General features: G+C 34.9%; 1 protein-coding gene across 1 annotated transcript in view; it reads right to left on the bottom strand.

Moving 5' to 3' along the window:
- Positions 1-21422, bottom strand: part of XPR1 (xenotropic and polytropic retrovirus receptor 1) — a 199241-nt gene that overhangs the window by 19340 nt on the left and 158479 nt on the right. The gene's annotated exons all lie outside the window — the stretch shown is intronic.

Genomic DNA, 21422 nt, shown 5'->3' with positions numbered 1-21422 from the left:
GCTACATGAAAAGCTGGAGGAAGACTTACATATATAATATTACATTTTCTAGTAATCATAATTTAAAAGGTAAAAAGAAACAGGTAAAATTAATTTTAATAATATATTTTGTTAATCTAATATATCTAAAATGTTATTTTAATGTATAATTAATGTATAGAATAAATTATTATATAAAGTCATTGTGGCTATTAGAATAGAGACAGTGAGGAAAGGCAGAGTACTGTTTTGAGATACAGGAATGAGAAAAGGAAAGAGATTAGACCAGGTGGCTTACTGAGACAAGGAAAGCCTTTTTAGGGTGAGAGACTGTTGAACGTATATATAGGTTGAAGGGAAGGGGCCAGTAGTGACGAAGAGATTGAAGATTTAGGAACGAAAGGGGTGACTGCCAGAGCAAGATCCTGAAAGAGACAGGAGGAAATGAGGTCAGAGCACTAAGGTGGGAAACCTTGTTCCAAAGTCTGGGAAAAGTATGGTGAGAATGGATTTGGGTTAAATAAGTATGTATATAGGCAGAAGATAGCTGAAGGAAAATGGCTCCTGATAGGTTCAAGTTTTTCAGGGTACAGGAGACAAAGGTAGTCTGTAAAAGTAAAGAGGGAAAGACTGAGTTGGAGGTTTCGAGAAAAGCAATGAGAGTTATCATGAAAACCCTTTTCAAGTTAATACCCTTTTCTGAGATGACAAAAATTTAATAATAAAAGTTAGCAAAGGACAAATTAACATGTGTAAGTTTAGAAAGAGGGTAATATCTCCTTCCTATGATTTTTTTTAATAAAACATTTTGTTTGTGCTTATACTATCTTTTACTGTGATATAAACATACTTTTTCTCTCTTTCCTATAAAACTGTACCCTATCTAGCATTTTAAAAAGAATTTAATTTTACAATGGAGTAAACTGTATATGTGTTTGTATTTTTTATTAAATTGTAATGTCTTTAAGGGAAAGATCTCATGCCAGCATTTTTCCAAGGCCTATGTACTCCACTCCACACAGTGGGAACTCAATTAATTTTTGCCAAATTGAATTGAGGGCAAGTGCTGTGTTTTACTCATTTTTAAACTTTCTCTACAATGCCTTACATTCCAACAAATACTTGGGGAAGGCAACATGGTTTCTGGCAGCCTACACATACAATGTGTCCCTAAAAACTTGTATATAGCTGAACATGAAAAAGACAAGTAACAGATGTACATGTTATATGAGGATTTTGTTTCCTGAGAACTAAAAATAAGAAAATAAAACCCCTTATTATATCTTCCTTGTCTTTTAGACATAATATTTAATGACATTATTCCCAACATCTTACAGACATTTTTCGTTTTTACTCTTTACAACAGAACACAGGATAATCTCTTCAAATCGAATGAGTGTTGGCAATGACGTTTAAACGTCGCTGCTTTCAGTATGCCTAATGATTTCCATCTTTGCTTTAATGGTATTAAATTCGAGACATTTCTTTTCAATAATGAAGTGTACTATCACATATAATTCCCACTCATTTTAATAAAAATGTACAAAACAGAACAAAATCTTCAAATAATCACACAAATACACTAGTATTTGTGACAAAGAAGGTGATGCTGCCAAAGCTGTTAGTTGGCAGCTAGTGCTACCATGTGAAAGCAGGAAACATTCTGAATCCAAAGGATAACTAAGGTGTGTGTGACTATCTGCAAAGTCTTATAACATAATACCCAAAATGTCCAGCTTTCAACTGAAAATCACTAATCATACCAAGAACCAGGAAGATCTCAAACTCAGTGAAAACAGTCCATCAGTAGACGCCAAAAATGAGATGAGAGCTGCTGGAATTATTTGATGAAAATGCTTTTATGAACAATTATGAAATGCTTGAAACAATGAACAAAAAGGAAGTCTCAGCAAAGAAATAGAAGACATAAAGAAAAACCACATGGAAATATTAGAACTGAAAAATACAATAACGAAAATAAAAAACTCAGTGAATGATGTTAACAGCAGAATAGAGAAGACAGAGGAAATAGTCTGCAAACTGGAAAACAGGAGAATAGAAACTAACAAAGCTGAACAGTGGAATGAAAATATATTTAAAAAAAGAAAAAGAAGAAGAAAGAAAAGAAAAGAGATTCAGGGACCTGTGGAACCATAAAAATGTTCGAACATTTGTGTCATCAGAGCCCAGAAGGAAAGAATAGGGAGGGGCTGAAAAAGTACTTAAAGAAATAATGGTCGACAACTCCTCAAATTTGATAAGAGACATAAACATACAGATTCAAGAAGTTGAGCAAACCTCAAATAAAATAAATCTAAAGCCAAAACACATTAAAATTAAACTTCTCAGGCTTCCCTGGTGGCGCAGTGGTTGAGAGTCCACCTGCCAATGCAGGGGACACCGGTTTGTGCCCCGGTCCGGGAAGATCCCACATGCCACGGAGCGGCTGGGCCCGTGAGCCATGGCCGCTGAGCCTGCGTGTCCGGAGCCTGTGCTCCACAATGGGAGAGGCCACAACAGTGAGAGGCCCGCGTACCGCAAAAAAAAAATAATAAACTTCTCAAAACTAAAGACAAAGATAAAAACCTGGAAAGCAGTCAAGAAAAACCCAAAACTTTAACGGCCAGGGTTAAAACAATATGATTGACAGTGGATTTCTCATCAGAAATCTTCTGGAGGCCAGAAGAAAGTAGCATGAAATTTATCAAGAGCTGGAAAAAAAAGAACTATAAACCCAGATTTTTATACTCAATGTATACAAATTTTTATACTCAATATCCTTCAGGAAAGGAAGGGGAAATCAAGACATTCTCAGATAAATGAAAACTAACAGAATATATTAGCAGATCTACCCTGAAAGAATTGTTGAATTCTCTAAACAGAAAGAAAATAATAAAAGAAGGAACCTTAGAACTTCAAGAAGGAAGAAAGAACCAAGTAAGCAAAAATATGGGTAAATATGATAGGCTGTACTTTTCCTCTTGAGTTTTCCAAAGTATGCTTGACAGCTGAAGCAAAAATTATAACACTGTCTGATATGGTGCTAAATGTATGGAGGAAATATTTAAGACCATTACATTATAAATGGGGGAGGGTAAAGAGATGTAAAGGGAGGTAAGGTTTCTATAAGTCACTCAAAATGGTAAAATGATGACACTAGGACACTGTGATAAGTTATGTATATACAATGTAATACTGAGAACTATTAAAAAACCTATACAAAGAGAGACACTCAAAAATGTTATAGATAAATCAAAATGGAATTTAAAAATATTCAAGTAAATACAGAGAAATAAAAAGCAGAGAGAGCAGAAAACCAAAAAAGAAAATGGCATACTTCATTTAAGTTCTAACATATCAATAATTACATTAAATGTCAATAGTGTAAATATATCACTTAAAAGAGATTGGCAGAGGGGATTAAAAACTATGACCCAATTACATCCTGTCTACAAGGACTCACTTCAAATATAATAATATAACTATGTTGAAGGTAAAAGTATGGAAAGATATGCATCATGTAAACAATAATCAAAGGAAAGCAGGGTGGCTATTTTACTATCAAATAAAGTAGATTTCAGAGCAAAGAAAATTAGTGTAAACAGACAGGGCCATTATATAAGTATATTAGAGTCAATCCACAAAGAAGATGTAGCAATCCTCACTGTGTCTACATCAAACAACCAGAGTAGCAAAATACATGAAGCAAAAGCTGATAAAATTGAAAAGAAAAATAGACAAATCCACAATTATAGAGATTTCAACTCTCCTTCTCAACAACTAATGGAGCAAGTAGACAGAAAATAAGCAACAATATAGAATTCAACAGCATCATTAACTAATAGGATCTAATAAACACTCCACCCTACAACAGCAGAACATACATTCTTTTCAAGTGCCCAATGAACATATAGCAAGATAGGCCAAAAAAATCAATAACAGAAAAATCTTCAAACACTTGGAAACTAAACAACACACTACTAAATAATTCATGGATCAAAGACAAAAGTCTCAAGGGAAATTTAAAGAATACACTGAACTAAATGAAAATGAAAATGTAACATATCAAAATTTGTGGGACTTGGCTAAAGCAGTGCTGAGAGGAAAATGCATAGCATTATACATATAATTATGCATACATTAGAAAAAGAGAAAAAATATCAAATAAATAGTCTAAGAACCCACCTCAAGAACCTAGAAAAAGAAAAGCAAAATAAATCCAAAGCAAGCAGAAGGAAGGAAGTAATCAAGATAAACACAGAAATCAATGAAATTGAAATGAAAAATGGAGGAAAAAGATCAATGAAACAAAAAGCCGATTCCTTGAAAAGATCAATAACTAAATAATAATAATTCTGGAATGGATAAAAGTATGTGTTTTTCCCTCCTCTCCTGCAAAAAGACACAATGTCATTTCTTTAACTAAATGGAATGCTACTGACCATAATTATTTTACAAAGAAATACAAGGATTCTAAAAGTTTTTGACACCGTTTCAAATGCTTAGTTTATGAAGCTGTAAAAAAGCTTCAGGTACTACATTCATAAGGGTAGAAACTTTTTCTTAGTTAAACTGAAAAAAATTAAGCCACAGACACAAGCTAAAATTACAGTCAATTAAAAATGGAAATAAGATTGTGTAAGATTTAACACAGCAAGATCCTTTTTGACCCACCTCCTAGAGAAATGGAAATAAAAACTAAAATAAACAAATGGGATATAATGAAACTTAAAAGCTTTTGCACAGCAAAGAAAACCATAAACAAGATGAAAAGACAACCCTCAGAATGGGAGAAAACATTTGCAAATGAAGCAACTGACAAAGGACTAATCTCCAGAATTTACAAACAGCTCAATATCAAAAAAACAAACAACCCAATCCAAAAATGGGCAGAAGACCTAAATAGACATTTCTTCAAAGAAGATATACAGATTGCCAACAAACATATGAAAGAATGTTCAACATCACTTATCATTAGAGAAACGCAAATCAAAACTACAATGAGGTATCACCTCACTCCAGTCAGAATGGACATCATCAAAAGATCTACAAACAATAAATGCTGGAGAGGGTGTGGAGAAAAGGGAACCCTCTTGCACTGTTGGTAGGAATGTAAATTGATACAGCCACTACGGAGAACAGTATGGAGGTTCCTTAAAAAACTAAAAATAGAACTACCATAAGACCCAGCAATCCCACTACTGGGCATACACCCTGAGAAAACCATAATTCAAAAAGAGTCATGTACCACAATGTTCACTGCAGCTCTATTTACAATAGCCAGGACGTGGAAGCAACCTAAGTGTCCACTGACAGATGAATGGATAAAGCAGATGTGGCACATATATACAATGGAATATTATTCAGCCGTAAAAAGAAACAAAATTGAGTTATTTGTAGTGAGGATGGACCTAGAGTCTGTCATACAGAGTGAAGTAAGTCAGAAAGAGAAAAACAAACACAGTATGCTAACACATATATATGGAATCTTAAAAAAAGGTTATAAAGAACCTAGGGGCAGGATACGAATAAAGACACAGACGTAGAGAATGGACTTGAGGGAATGGGGAGGGGGAAGGGTAAGCTGGGACGAAGTGAGAGAGTGGCATGGACTTATATATAATACCAAATGTAAAATAGATAGCTAGTGGGAAGAAGCCACATAGCACAGGAAGATCAGCTTAGTCCTTTGTGACCACCTAGAGTGGTGGGGTAGGGAGGGTGGGAGGGAGACACAAGAGTGAGGAGATATGGGGATATATGTATATGTATAGCTGATTCACTTTGTTATAAAGCAGAAACTAACACAACATTGTAAAGCAATTATAGTCCAATAAAGATGTTAAAAAGGAAAAAAAAATGAACTGTGAAATAGTTCAAAATTTACTTAAAACAAAGTAGATAAGAACTTCTACATCCCCCATGCCTATAGCCTACTGCTTAAATCAAAGAAAGTAAAAAAAAAAAATCAATTGATCTGGTTTTGTTCTTTAGAAAACCATGTTGTTGTTGTTTTTTTCCCCTTCCTGGCATCCTAACCTCTTCTAAGTAAGTGTTGTCAAACACAGTGTTGCCATACATTTGTGCATTGTGATCAATTGTAATTTGTTACTAATGTTGAAGTATTTATTTTATTTACTTAAAATAAGTCTATTAAAGAATATCAATATTAACAAAAACAAACAAAAAAGACTGTATAACATTTAAGTAGTCAAAGAGCAGTATACAGTAATAAGAGTTGAATAAAATATAGATAAAAAAATAAATGTTAGCAAAAAATGACAATATATATTCTACATTATGATCAATTAACAGATCTAAGAAGGAAGTGAGAGTATATATAATAGGAGGTATGCACAGAGAAAGATGGAATGCCAAAATCTCTTCCACCATTTTCCACACAACCTGCCAATACTCTAAACTAGTATAACACATCAGATCTAAAAAAGCCATCTGAAACAATTCTTAATCTCAGAATCCAAGACTGTGATGTCTTTTTATAGAAACCTCATTTGACGCATTTTCTTTCAAATTGGGTATCAGAAATAGAGTAAAAGTTAAATTATCCCAAACTTTACCAGGACTTCTGAAACATCTATTCAAATATTTAACCTAGGAAGCATCTCATCAATCACAGTATCAATTCACTTTGAGATTTAATTAAAAATAACAAAACGAAAAGACAACCCTCAGAATGGGAGGAAATATCTGCAAACAAAGCAACCAACAAGGGATTAATCTCCAAAATATACAAACAGCTCATGAAGCTCCGTATCAAAAAAACAAACAACCCAATCAAAAAATGGGTGGAAGATCTAAATAGATATTTCTCCAAAGAAGACATACAGATGGCAAAGAACGTGAAAAGATGTTCAACATCATGAATTATTAGAGAAATGCAAATCAAAACTACCATGAGGTATCACCTCCACCATCCAGAATGGCCATCATCAAAAAATCTACAAACAATAAATGCTAGAGAGGGTGTGGAGAAAAGGGAACCCTCCTACACTGTTGGTGGGAATGTAAACTGGTACAGCCACTATGGAGAACAGTATGGAGGTTCCTTAAAAAACCAAAAATAGACCTACCATATGATCCAGCAATCCCACTCCTGGTCATACATCAGAGAAAACCATAATTCAAAAAGATACATGCACTCCAATGTTCACTGCAGCACTATTTACAATAGGCAGGATATGGAAGCAACCTAAATGTCAATCGACAGAGGAATGGATAATGAAGATGTGGTACATATATACAATGGAATATTAGTCATAGAAAAGAATGAAATAATGTCATTTGCAGCAACATGGATGGACCTAGAGATTGTCATATTGAGTGAAGTAAGTCAGACAAAGACAATTATCATATGATATCGTTATATGTGGAATCTAAAAAAAGGGTACAAATGAACTTACCTACAAAACAGAAATAGAGTTACAGATGTAGAAAACAAACTTATGGTCTACTAATGTTTACTTAAGTGTGGCCAATGAATCACCTTTAGTAGAAGCACCATGAGGTGCATGTTAAAAATGTATAAATTTCTGGATCATCACCCTAATCCTAGTGAATCAGACTGAAGGTGGGCCCAATATTATGCATTTTAAAGTAATAATCCATGGTGATTCACACAAATACCGAAGTTTGAGGATCCCAGCATTACATCATGCTGCCTTGTTGGAAATAACTTTTTAAAGTAGAAAAAGGAATGGATTCAGAGACTGAGAATTATGGTTTTGCTACTTACTGCCATGTGACTCAGGGCAGGCAATTTAACCTTCCTGATATATTAAAATAATAATAGCATCTACTTTCTCTTAGGGTTAATATCAGGTTCAAAATGAAATAATGTGTGCCAAGATGCTACATATTGACAAATAGCTCTATTAGAATAACAGAATATAAAGAGCTGAAGGAGCCTTAGAAAGACAGTCTAGGCCAACTCCATTTTAATTTTTTTTAATGAAAATAACTATTTTCCTGTTTATAAAAGAACTGTACACTCACCATAAAAAGTTCATAAAAGGGCAAACAAAGTGAGAGCACTGGGCAATCATATTACCTATAAATGTTATTTTATTCATTTAAAATTTTAATATTCTTTTCATTTTATAATTATAATCAGAAGAATGCTAAATAATAGTGATGATTGCAGATATTCTCATGTTAGTCCAGATTTTAATGAGAATGTCTCTAACATTTCCCCTCTAGTCATGATTCTAGTGGTTAGCGTGGGATGCTGATCGATAGATTGTGTGTGTGTGTATACATATATGTGTATATATGTGTGTATATACTGATCCTATATGTATACACAGTACTTGCTATATTTAAGAAGTATCCTTAAAAAAAAAAAAAAGAAGTATCCTTATGTATATTTTTAATTAATGAATGTCTCTGGCATCTATCTAGATGATCAATCACATGGCTTTTCTCCTTCTGTCTAGTGATATGGTAAAATATTCCTAAATTATCTTAGTCGTGGTAACTCCAAAGCCCATGTTCTTTCTCTCAACATGAAACACTGCCATTCATTAAGATGGTGCTTTTAAAATTCTTACTGGCAGAGGATTTGATTAAACTGAGCAGAGAGATGGATCTGGCTTTCTAGGCAAAGACATTCCACTTTCTGCAACAGAAGGTTAAATGAAGGATAAATTATAAACATTGATTTCAAATATTAATTTTTTTTTAGTTGAGGAAGGAAACATAGTTAGTCATATATTCATAACTGAGAAGGAAGAGGAAGATTATACAACGGATCCTAGACTTTCAGTTCATCCTTCTTCAGTGATTCAGGGTTTTCTACACCAGCTATGAAACGTTGTGTAAGCTTCAATATTCCACTTTGGTGGATGTTCATTTCTTTTGAAAAGACTTCCTGGTAAAGTTAAAACAGCTGCAAGCAGTACAATTCTACTTTTAAAAGAAATATGCTCTAGGGTATTATTCAGAGGCAACCAAAAAGTATTTACAGAGAGCCCTGAGAATCCCACATGAGGAAACAAAGAAATGAAACACATCAATGTGATATTTAAGCAGTAGGTAGATGCTTTATTTTCCCTCCTATTAAGTAGCAGCACTATTTTTTTAATATGTGAAGAAAATACTGCTTTTAATATAAGAAAAATTTCACTCTAAACATTTCAATTAAAACCACATCTTATACCTCATTCAAAATACTACCAGTGAAACTAAGTATTGGCTTACTGGTCTTTGTTTCCATATTTTACTCGCTACATTCTAGGAAGCATGCTGGAATGTTTATTAACAATATGTATTAAGGAAATAGCCAGCCAGCTTTAACAAATACCTAATTACCTCTGGTATTTCTCAGGAAGTGAATTTCATGACCCTAACAAAGAATAAAACTCTATAAACAAATTATTCATGTCAATCCATTCTTCCATCACTTGCAACAATGTCAATATGTTAGTGTTTGTCTCCCTTCGATTCAAGAAAGACTTTCAATTTTCTTCCAGAGAGAAATTATTTATATAGTTGAGGTGACTCCACATTGCTCTTACTAATAAAAGCGTGTGACTGTTAATGTGAGATAGCTAGTTCCTGGCAATGTCTTTGGTTTTCCACGAACGTGGCCATTAGGACAAAGGGATCACAAAGTGGGCCTAACCATATAAAAGTACAGTCTAATTATTCTCTCTCAATGTACCTTTGTGCTTCCCCAAACACAAATTTATCTGGCACTTGTAGGGATAGCACACTACCCTATCTGATCTTCCTTTGTTTACTACGAGTTTAACATTTCACCTTTGGGAAGAGCTCAGGTCATTCTATAACATTAGAAGGCAGTATGGTAGAGAAAAATAATCACAAGACCTGGGTGTGAATTCTAGCATGGTCACCTACTTGCTACTTGACTTTGGAGCTATATTGTTTGTACTCAGATTCACAACCTACGTTCTTCCACTTCATAGCTGTACGACCGGCAAGTAACTTAACCTCTCTGTTTTGAATTTCCTCACCTAAAAAATGACGATCAAGTGATTACCTCCAACAAAGACTCTCCTTTTTATTTTGGACCATACAGAATTTATTCTGGCAAAGAGAAGCAGCCACATCCTAATTCTAGAGGTACTCGTAGTTGCAGTTCTAGAGATAACATTGGTGTCCAGCATTGGTAGTGTTGGGAATACAAGCTGTGATGTCTTCACCGCCTGTGGGAATTTCTGTAAGCTACTCAACATCCTTTAAATAAATCTTTCTTAAGATAACCAGAGGGTTTCTGGTGGTTGTGATATGAATCTTGGGCGTAGGGGGTTATTGGAAGGCAAAAACCCTGTAGTTTTAGAAACCATCTTGGAGACTGAGGACTTGGATTTCTCTCTCCTTTCCGAAAGTGTCATTTAGTACATGTGTATTTCCACAGCAAGTGAATAATGGAGAATAATAATGGCAAGACACAAAGTGTGGTAGCCATTCTCTACAATGGCATCCAATGTTCCTTGCCCCTTCGTATTCACATCTCTCCGTAATTCCCTCCCACATTATTCCAGGGTCAGTCTGTAGCACCCAGCAGAAGTGATGGATGGATAAAGACTCTCCTTGACCTAAGTATAGTCAGGCTCCTCTAAGTTCCCTAGACCGAAACTTTGTGTCCATCCTTGTCAAGCATGCATCACCCAGTTGTAGCAAGAATCTTGCTAAGTCAGTTCAGAGAGAACCCTTTACCCTTGATATCTGATCACCTCAATCTCTCATCAAATTCTTCATCCTCCACCTTTGGCATCTGATCACCCTGATCTGATTTCAGCAAAAATCCTGTCAAGTCAGTTCAGCCAAAATCCTCCCTTACCCTTGATGTTTCCTTTTAGCAATTTTCCACTCATTGACCACCACCCTGCTCCTTGGCTATAAATCCCCACTGGTCCATTCTATATTCAGAATTGAGCCCAGTTCTGTACTGAGATCACTTTTCCTCTATTGCAACAGTTCCTGAATAAAATTTGCTTTTGCCAATTTAACTACCATTCAGCTCTGATTCTAATACCTCATAATGTTGCTGCAAAGATTAAATGAATATATGTTAAATGCTTAAAAGAATGTTAGCTCATAGAAGTATTCAATAATTATTAGCTTTAAATAATATCATTATTCTTTGTGGCCTTTCCCGTTGCGGAGCACAGGCTCCGGACGCACAGGCTCAGCGGCCATGGCTCATGGGCCTAGCCGCTCCGTGGCATGTGGGATCTTCCTGGACCAGGGCACGAACCCGTGTCCCCTGCATCAGCAGGCGGACTCGCAACCACTGCGCCACCAGGGAAGCCCAATATCATTATTCTTCATCTACTATTTGCAGGTGCTTTGGGTGACTTTTGACCAGCCACTGTATAATATTCCATGTACCATAAACTCACTGTAATTAAATTATTCTCCTACTGCTGGACATTCATAAGATTACTTTCAATTTTTACTATATAGGGCTGTGAACATATATTCATTTATACCCACTTCTCTAATCACTTCCTTAGGAAAAAGTTATGGAAAGGGAGTTACTAAGTCAAAAGGTATGAATGATTTTAATACTCTTGATAGAATTACCAAATTGCTTACCAATTTATACTCAATCAACAGAATGAGTGTTCATCTCTCCACATCCTTGCCAGCAATTTGTATCATCACTTCCTTGATTAAATATGATTTTAATTTGCATTTCTTTTGCTACTAGTAAAGTAGAACATTTTTCATGTTTATTAGCCATGTTTATTCTACAATATTATGTTTATATCCTTTTCCAATTAAAAAAAATCAGTTAAAATTAATTTGTTTTGTGGTGATTAGATTACAGTTTAAAAATATCCACTCCTTTCTTCCGTGACTCTTACTCCATTGATGTTGGGTTTAATAATTTGCTTTGTCTGTTCAGGATGGGCAGACTTCCTTTAGGCTTGGCTATATGACTTCTTTTGGCCAGCGGGAGGTTAGCAGATGTGAGACAAGCAGACTTAAAAAGTGTTTGTGCAATAGTAATTGTTTCTGCTAGTACCACATAAAGAGCTTTTCCTTGGATAACTGCTGCCCCTTCGGCTGGGACCCGAAAATGAACAAACATGTAACAAACTCAAACCCAACTTTCAGGCAAGAGCCAAAAACCCAATGGCAACAGCGGCCTAAAGCCGTGCTATTCAGCTAGAATAGCTAGACCCCAGCCTAGTTCCACCAATTCCCAGCTGACCCACAAACATAAAGGAGAATAAATAAATACACATATATAAAGGAGAATAAATTACTGCTGTTTTAAGCTGCTGAGTTTTGGGGTGGTTTATTATGTAGCAATATCTGATTAGTACACTTATTGTATTATATTATGAAACTCTGAAAGAAAGAGATTCATGTATAATCTACTACTTATATTCCCTAGAGTAACATATACCTAGCAGGAACTTAGGCCTCATAATTCATTTGCCTGCTCAGTTTTTCTCTTTTTTTCTTTTCTTTTTGCTGAAAATACCTAGACACTATACCTTTTCTTGATGTTTATACTTTTCACCAATAAGAGCCTCATGTAAAATTATATATAATATAAAATAATATATAAATTAAAATTAAAAATTTTATTTGCAAGTACTTGTCTTTAAATTCTTTTTCAATTAGACAAATTGCTCCATAAGTTGAATTCATAAATAATTTTGACCTTGTTCTTTTAAACATCACAGATCCTCCAGCAGTATCTAAACAATAATAGAGATTGTTTTTAAACTTTAAATTTTTGTGCGTGAGTGTTTCAAAAGCAACACAATTTACATAGAAATGCTAACAAATTACATCTATCAGTTATAAGAGCAATTAAGAAAACAAAGGTGATTAGAGAAAAGTCAACAAAAACAGCTTCAGGGTATAAGGACAAGGGTTTTTTTAAAAAGCTTCTTTTATATGACAAAGATGATACAAAAATATAATTTATTCAAAGCTATAATTAATGTTTTAAAAGAAACTTAAGGTGAAATATAAATGGGATTGTTAGTGTAATATTTATAAAATCATTTAAAATCAGCACAATGTAGGCTTCCCTGGTGGCGCAGTGGTTTAGAGTCCGACTGCCGATGCAGGGAACACGGGTTCGTGCCCGGGTCTGGGAAGATCCCACATGCCGAGGAGCGGCTGGGCCTGTGAGCCATGGCCACTGAGCCTACGCGTCCGGAGCCTGTTGCTCCGCAACGGGAGAGGCCACAACAGTGAGAAGCCCGCGTACCGCAAAAAAAAAAAAAAAAAAAAATCAGCACAATGCCAAGTAGATATAAGTTACTCAAGAAATACTATTAAAGTCCATTTAATAATCAGAAAGAAACAATACCTCACATCTGATTTTATAGCATCAGCAGGATTTAAGCCAATACTGACAAATGGTGAATTCTAAAATAATCTATCTCGGGCTTCCCTGGTGGCGCAGTGGCTGAGAGTCCTCCTGCCGATGCAGCGGACGCGGGTTCGTGCCCCGGTCCGGGAAGATCCCACATGCCGCAGAGCGGCTGGGCCCATGAGCCATGGCCGCTGAGCCTGCGCGTCCGGAGCCTGTGCTCCGCAACTGGGGAGGCCGCGGCAGTGAGAGGCCCGCGTACCGCAAAACAAACAAACAAACAAAACAAAAAAAACAAATAAAATAATCTATCTCTTTTCTGCATTATTAGTTAAGCTAGAGAAATTACAGCGAAATGTATCAAATTTCAAAAGGGTTAAAGATTTGAGCTACTTTCAATACTAAGTCCAAAATGAAAGCATTTATTCAAATGAGTTGTTTTAAAAAATTTTGTGTATGTCTTTAAAAAGTTTATGGAACAAAAGTTTCCCTAGAGATTAAAAAAAAAAAAAGCATTTCTACTATAGTATAACAAGACTAAAATTTGGAAATTGTGGCATAGCAGCTCATTATTCAGGGTAGAAACAGCATAACAAACTGGCCATACCCCCAGAGAGGAAACACTTCAGGACTATGTGTGCTCACCCAAAACAATGAAATGACTATTTGCACTGAAGGCACTGAACTACTGCTGAGGAATCCTCATTAGGGGACACAGCACCCCTTACAGAATGTTAAACAAGGAGAGATCTAGAAGATATACGAGATCTGGGCACTGGAAAACAACCAAGCAAAGAAATACAAATGAACTCGGCTTTTAAGTGAGTAGAGAGTATCTCTTTTTTTCCAAGTATTTTAAAATGTCTAATAGTAAATGCTAACAAATGCTAACAAAGGAGTCTAAAGTAAAACATGAAGTATTTTTTAAGAGAAGTTTTTTTTTCTTCTATGTATTCAGAGAACAGCAAAGAGCAAAATCCACTAAGAATTTATAAATATTTTAGAATGTTAGAAACTGTAAATGAAAACCAGAAAATCTAATGAAGTACTCTCTCCCCATCAATAGATTAGAAATAATAACACAATGGCTTTTTTATTACTGTACCTCCCACAGGCTTTTCCTTGCCAAGGCCAAGAAACCTCAAGGACACACAAAAACCATTTAAAGTACTTTCCTGTCTCCTCCACTCGCAATTCCAACAAAAAACTTGTAGGAATTGGCTTCTAATTTAGGCTTGTAACGAAATGCGAATTCTTAAAATAAGATTGGCTGAGAGCTAAATCCTTTGTTTCTAAAATCAAAGATAGAAAATAAAATATACTGAAATGTTTAAAGTGTTTCCTTCTTACTACAAGGGCTAGTTGCAGTATTATCATACTTATTCTCCCAATAATGGGCCTAACCCCCCTCCCTCACCTTTTAAAAAGTGATTCTAAGTATAGCGTTAACCCTTGCGTCTCCATTTTTACAAATCATGTGGCATAAGACATAACCTTTGAAACAATCTTGAAAATGCCTCCAATAATGCTGTTACTATGGTAACTCTTGTAGGCTAGTTCTCTGAAAAGACTCAGATTCCTGAGTCTGAACAAAGTTACCTCACCATTTTCTACACTTCTCCCCCCACCGAGAAAATTTATCCTTTGCAATAGCACATACACATTCAATTGAAAAAGATCAACCTCATTAACCATGCAGAATCTATTCTTTTTAACTTAATGATCATTTCTAGTCTATGTTTTCTGATACATTTCTCTTGGAATACTGTCCAAGGAAACAATAGAAATCAAATTCTGCTTTTGATCACCATCCAATGTCAAATTTTCTGTCATGGGTTCCTTTGTCTTTTTGGTAAAAAAATTTAGTGATATAAATATTTAATATGTAGCAACTATAAAAAGTGTTTTTTTTTAATTTTAGGGATATCATTAAACTACAACCAATGGTCCTTCTAAAAAATGCTTGTGTTTTTAAAAGTTTGACTGTGGGCACATGAATCAAGTTCAGTCAGTAAACAGCTGTGTTACTTGAATAAAAAACCAAACACATTCCTAATTGATACTTACCCAGTACAACACCCTTATCCACACACACACACACTCAAGGTGATCATAAGTGTTTCTTGTGAAAAGACTTTCCATAAAGGAAGACACACATATACTAGCTCTAGACAGTAAAGAGAATTATATTTCATTTAAAGATAAATTCCACTTGTACAGCAAGTCAGAATTTCTTGATTTCATGTGCGCTACCTTATTTGATCCTTACAACAAATCTGTGACATAAACAGAACAGATACTATGATCTCTGCTTTAAAGGTAGGGTTTTATCTGGGGTTGGGGTGGGGGAACGCCCTACGGATAAAGATGAACAAAACTGGGAAACAGTAACACTTGTAACACTTCTATCACTCATAAGTTACACGGACTTGTGATCTGACACATAATGGGATAAGTGGAATCCTCCCTAACTTAATATAGACAATAAGATACAGCTTAACCATAACCTCTGGGAAGTCTTCTCTACGCTTCCCTTCCTGAGGCCTAGAGGCTGGGTTAGGAACTTAAGCTGTATGTAGGCTGTTCTGGTAACCCTGCCATCTCTTTACCCTCTATTTTAACGTCTCTCTTTTTTAAATTGTGCTAAAAAGCACAGCATAAAATCTACCACCTTAACCATTTCTCAGTGTACAGTTCAGAAGTTTTAATTATATTCACATTGTTGTGCAACCAATGAATGCCTTTTTACCTATTTCCCCTACTAGATCATAAATTCTTAAGGGCAAGAATCGTGTCTTGTTTGTTGCTCTTTTTTTACTGCCTGGCACAGCCTGATACATAGAATATTCTCAATAATTCTTAATCTATGCACCTACTTACCCACTCACCTCCCTACCTAATTCAGAATTAAAACTAAAAAATGAGGTGTTTACACAGGGGTATACATAAGTATATTAATTTCAGTCAAAACTCTGTTGTTGTCGTGTATCGATTTACTACGCTTTCAAAACTGTTGTTGTCGTGTATCGATTTATTGCGCTTTGCAGACAGTGTTTTTTACAAATTGTGTTGAGCAAGTCTACAGGCACTATTTTTCCTTTTGCTTACTTCATATTTCTGTCAAATTTTGTTAATTCTTGCAATATTTCACAAACTTTTTCATTATTATAATAATTGTTATGATGATCAGTGATCTTTGATGTTTCTAATGCAAAAGCATGAGAAGGCTCATTGAAGTCTCAGATGATGGTTAGCATTTTTAATGGTAAAGTATTTTATTTTATTATTATTTTTTTTAAATTTTTATTGGAGTATGGTTGCTTTACAACGTTGTGTTAGCCTCCACTGCACAACAAAATGAATCAGCCATACACATACAGATATCCCCTAACAGTAAAGTATTTTAAATTAAGGTATGTAAAGTCAGAACTTTTTCTGATTTGGCTGACTGGTTTTCTAATTAGGGTATATAGCAGATATTCTCTATAAATTGGATGAGTGTAATCTGCAGCTCCAAAATTTGTTTTCAAAAATACATTTAAAAAATGTGTTAAAGCATTTCATCAAAAACACTGCATTGAAAAGTGTATTAAAATTAACAATATTTTAATTTTCCTAATTGTTTCTTGAGTATGTTGAACTAAACAAGGAGCCTTTAAAACTAAATATATGATTGGTCCTACTCAAGCGTTTTGGTATACTCTCCAGAAAAAGAGAAAGTGAATGACTCTAGTGACTAGTTAACAAATCATTTTTCATTCAGTTTATGTTCAATTCTTTACTCAGTTTATTTTCAACTCTTTGCTTTCAACAAAGAAAACTTGATAGATCACAAAAAATAATTATTAATAATAGTTTACTATGCAATTTTGGGGGGCATATAATTCAGAATTTGTCCAAAAAACTGAGGGACAATGCAACAACAAAATTTCCATTCTTACGTATATAGCAATGCTAACAAAGTTTCTCAGGATTTACTTATATAAAAACTGAAAAATGGAAGAGTAATAAGTAATATAAATTTACCTCATTAAGAAACATTGGGACTTCCCTGGTGGCAGAGTGGTTAAGAATCTGCCTGCCAATGCAGGGGACACAGGTTTGAGCCCTGGTCCAGGAAGATCCCACATGCTGCGGAGCAACTAAGCCCGAGTGCCACAACTACTGAGCCTGTGCTCTAGAGTCCACGAGCAGCAACTACTGAGCCCGTGCACCTAGAGCCTGTGCTCTGCAATAAGAGAAGCCACTGCAATGAGAAGCCCGCACACCGCAACGAAGAGTAGCCCCCACTTGCCGCAACTAGAGAAAGCCTGTGTGCAGCAATGAAGACCCAACACAGCCAAAAATAAATAAATAAATATTTTTTAAAAAAGAAATATTTGTGTAATAATTATTAAAATTTGTAATGTTATGTTGACAACTATAGATAAAATCAGAGTAATGATAATTACAACACAGAAAGAAAAAAATTATTCTAACAAGTATTTTTCCTAATAATAGGAATTTATCTTCCTAGTAACTAATTTTCCTACTAATAGGAAATTAATAATTTAATTTCAATTTACATGCTATGTATCAGACAAAAGTCATTAAAACAAAAGTATATTATACTAAAATAAAGTTCAATGGGACAGAGATGTAAAATTTCTGACTATTGTAGAATTGCTTCATTAAAAAAAATTAAATCATGGTATAATGCCTCTATATTTAGATTACCTGGGTACACTTAGTAGAAACACTTAGCAGCTTTAAAAAAAAATGTGAATATTTAAAATTTACTGGAAAAGATTTTTTTGTAATTATTTAAATTTAAGACAAAAAATTTCAGACATAAACTTAAAAATGTCTGAGAACTAATATAATTTAAAATAATAAAATAAAGATAATAAAGCAATATATCAATAGTTTAAAAGATTATTTGAATGGGTACATGAACAACAAAAAAAAATCTAAGGACAATACTATCCAAACCACTGCTTCTAGCTTTAGGTGTTCAGATTTGGAGTGTTTGCAGATTCGAGGAATTCAGATTTTCAGCTTCTTACTGAATGGTATCAGTATAGTTAAAGACATGTTATATCCTAAAATATTCAACCAAAAAAAAAAAAAAGAAAAGAAAAACCAGTACTCAATTTTACCCAGGATGGGAGAAAAGTAAAGGGTTATTAAGCCATAGGGTAGCATGTATCAAATTAACTGCCTGACTTAGAAATTCTCTATTAACAACCTTCTGAATCATGATGCATGCCTGGACTGAAAAATAGCATTCTTCACCAAGAGTTAAAATTTGGGGAGTTTTCATGGATAGGAAGAATTAATATTGTTAAAATGACCATACTACCCAAGGCAATCTACAGATTCGATGCAATCCCTATCAAAATACCAATGGCATTTTCTGCAAAGCCAGAAAAACAAAAAACCCAAATTTGTATGGAAACACAAAAGACCCCCCCCCAAACAGCCAAAACAATCTTGAGAAAGAGCAAAGCTGGAGGTAACACGTGCCCTGATTTCAAACTATACTATAAAGCTACAATAATCAAAACAATATGGTACTGGCACAAAAACAGACACATGATTAGTAGAACAGAGAGCCCAGAAATAAACCCACGTATTGGGTTGGCCAAAAAGTTCGTTCGGGTTTTCCATAACAGCTTATGAAAAACCCGAACAAACTTTTTGGCCAACCCAATACTTATGATCAATTAAACTATGACAAAGGAGGCAAGAATATACAATGGGGAAAAGAAAGCCTCTTCAATAAATGGTGCTGGGAAAACTGGACAGCTATAGGCAAAAGAATCAAACTGTACTACCTTTTCACATCATATACAAAAATACACCCCAAATGAATTAAAGACTTAAATGTAAAACCCAAAACATTAAAACTCCTAAAAGAAAACACAGGCGGTATGCTCTTGACATCAGTCTTAGCAATATTTTTTTGGATATGTCTCCTTAGAAAGGGAGACAAATGCAAAAATAAACGGGACCTAATCAAACTAAAAAGCATTTGCACAGGGAAGGAAGCTATCAACAAAACGAAAGTGCTGCCTATTGAATGGGACAAGATATTTGCAAAGGATATATGAGGTAAGGGGTTAATATCCAAAATATACAAGTAACTCATACATCTCAACATGCAGAAAAACCCAACCTGATTAAAAAATGGGCAGAGGACCTGAACAGAAATTTTTCCAAAGAAGACATTCAGATGGACATCAGGCACATGAAAAGATGCTCAACATCATTAATCATCATGGAAATGCAAATCAAAACCACAATGATATATCACCTCACACCTGTCAGAATGACTATTATCAAAAAGACAACGAAAAACAAGTGTTGGAGAGGGTGTGGAGAAAAGGGATCCCTTGTGCACTGTAGGTGGGAATTTAAATTGGTGCAGCCACTATGGAAAACAGTATGGAGATTCCTCAAAAAATTAAAAATAGGACTACCACACAATCCAGGAATTCCACTTCTGGGAATTTTTCTGAAGAAAATAAAAGCACTAATTTGAAAAGACATATGCACCACTGTGTTTACTGCAGTATTATTTATAACAGCCAAGGTATGAAAGCAATCTAAGTGTCCATTGATAGATGAATGGATAAAGATGTGGGGGGTATACACACACACACACAGAGACACACACACACACAATGGAATATTACTCAGCCATAAAAAAGAATGAAATCTTGCCATTTGCCACAACATGAATGGACCTAGAGGGTATTATGCTAAGTGAAATAAGTCAGACAGAGAAAGACAAATAGTATATGATTTCGCTTATAAGTGGAATCTAAAAAACAAACCAAAAAAAGAACAAACATAACAAAACAAAAGCAGACATACATACAGAGAACAAACTGGTGGTTGCCAGAAGGGAGGCGGGTTAGGGGATGAGTGAAATAGGTGAGGGAGATTAAGAGGTATAAAATTCTAGTTATAAAATAAATAAGTCATGGGGATCTAATGTACAGCATAGTAATTACAGTCAATAATATTGTGATAACTTCTTATGGTGACAGACAGTAACTAGACTTATCATGATCACTTTGTATTATATAGAAATACTGAGTCACTATGTTGTACACCTGAAACTAATATAATATTGTTAAGTCAATTATACTTCAAGGAAAAAAAAAAACTATTAGAAGGCACTGGAAAGCCACCAAAAGCAGGCAAAAAGCCTGACCTTACTTTGAAAAGATGTTGGCATAAAGAGTAAGAATTGTGAGTTTGTGGCTTTTTGCCTGAGGGTGCTCCCAATACCCTCTTTCTACTCCAGTCACAGAAAAATCAGTCTTACTGCCTCCAGGACAGAGTCAGGGTTGATGGAACAGCTAGAAATTTAAAGGGGTAATCCTTGAAGGGAGAGACCTGCAGAAAGGGTAAAATGCAAAATCTGAGTACAAAATCTACCAGTATCCCAGGCCGACCAATGGGTAAGCATGTACAATGGAGAGTCTGAGGAGCTAGCCAAACAGTAGGTGCACATGAGAGAGGAGTTAAAAAAAAAAAAATTAAGGGAGCTTCAGGATGTATTTCTTTCACTGAGGTACTTAGTTAAATTATATCATTTAACAAGAGTGCCTCCACAGTGGTAAAGTTATTGGCTGCATTATCAATATTACTGCAAAGTGTTCTGCTGGACCAAATCACAAGCTTTACAAAAAACAACCAGCCTAATCTTTCAAGACCATCAGACACACAGCAGCAGTTCTGGAGCACTAGCTAAGGCTCCTAAATACAGCATCTCAATTAAAAAAAAAAAAATCACAGAAAAAGAACTTTTTATCAAAGTATCTAAAAATAATTGTAATAATTTCAATTGGTAACATTTCTTTACCACTCACAGATGAGAGTGCAGCCTCTAAGGTGTAGGCTGATACTGATTTAAATAGACAAAGAAGGAAGGCATTTTAGTAAAAGGAAGTGAGATCTTTGATTGACAGCTCTTAGGAGAAGGTTAAAAATTCAAAAGGAGTGCCTGTATGTGGCTCAGAACCTAAAAGCCTTTTTCTCCTCCCAACAGAAGAACAGTCTCAAGTAATAACTGGTTGCCATGGAGATAAGAAACTAGAGAGATCAGAGAACTCAATTTGCAGTTAAA

The sequence above is a fragment of the Delphinus delphis genome, chromosome 1 (assembly GCF_949987515.2).
Source record: "Delphinus delphis chromosome 1, mDelDel1.2, whole genome shotgun sequence".
Classification (NCBI taxonomy): domain Eukaryota; kingdom Metazoa; phylum Chordata; class Mammalia; order Artiodactyla; family Delphinidae; genus Delphinus; species Delphinus delphis.
The sequence above is the reverse complement of the archived record's forward strand: the minus strand, read 5'-3'. Positions and strand labels throughout refer to the sequence as shown.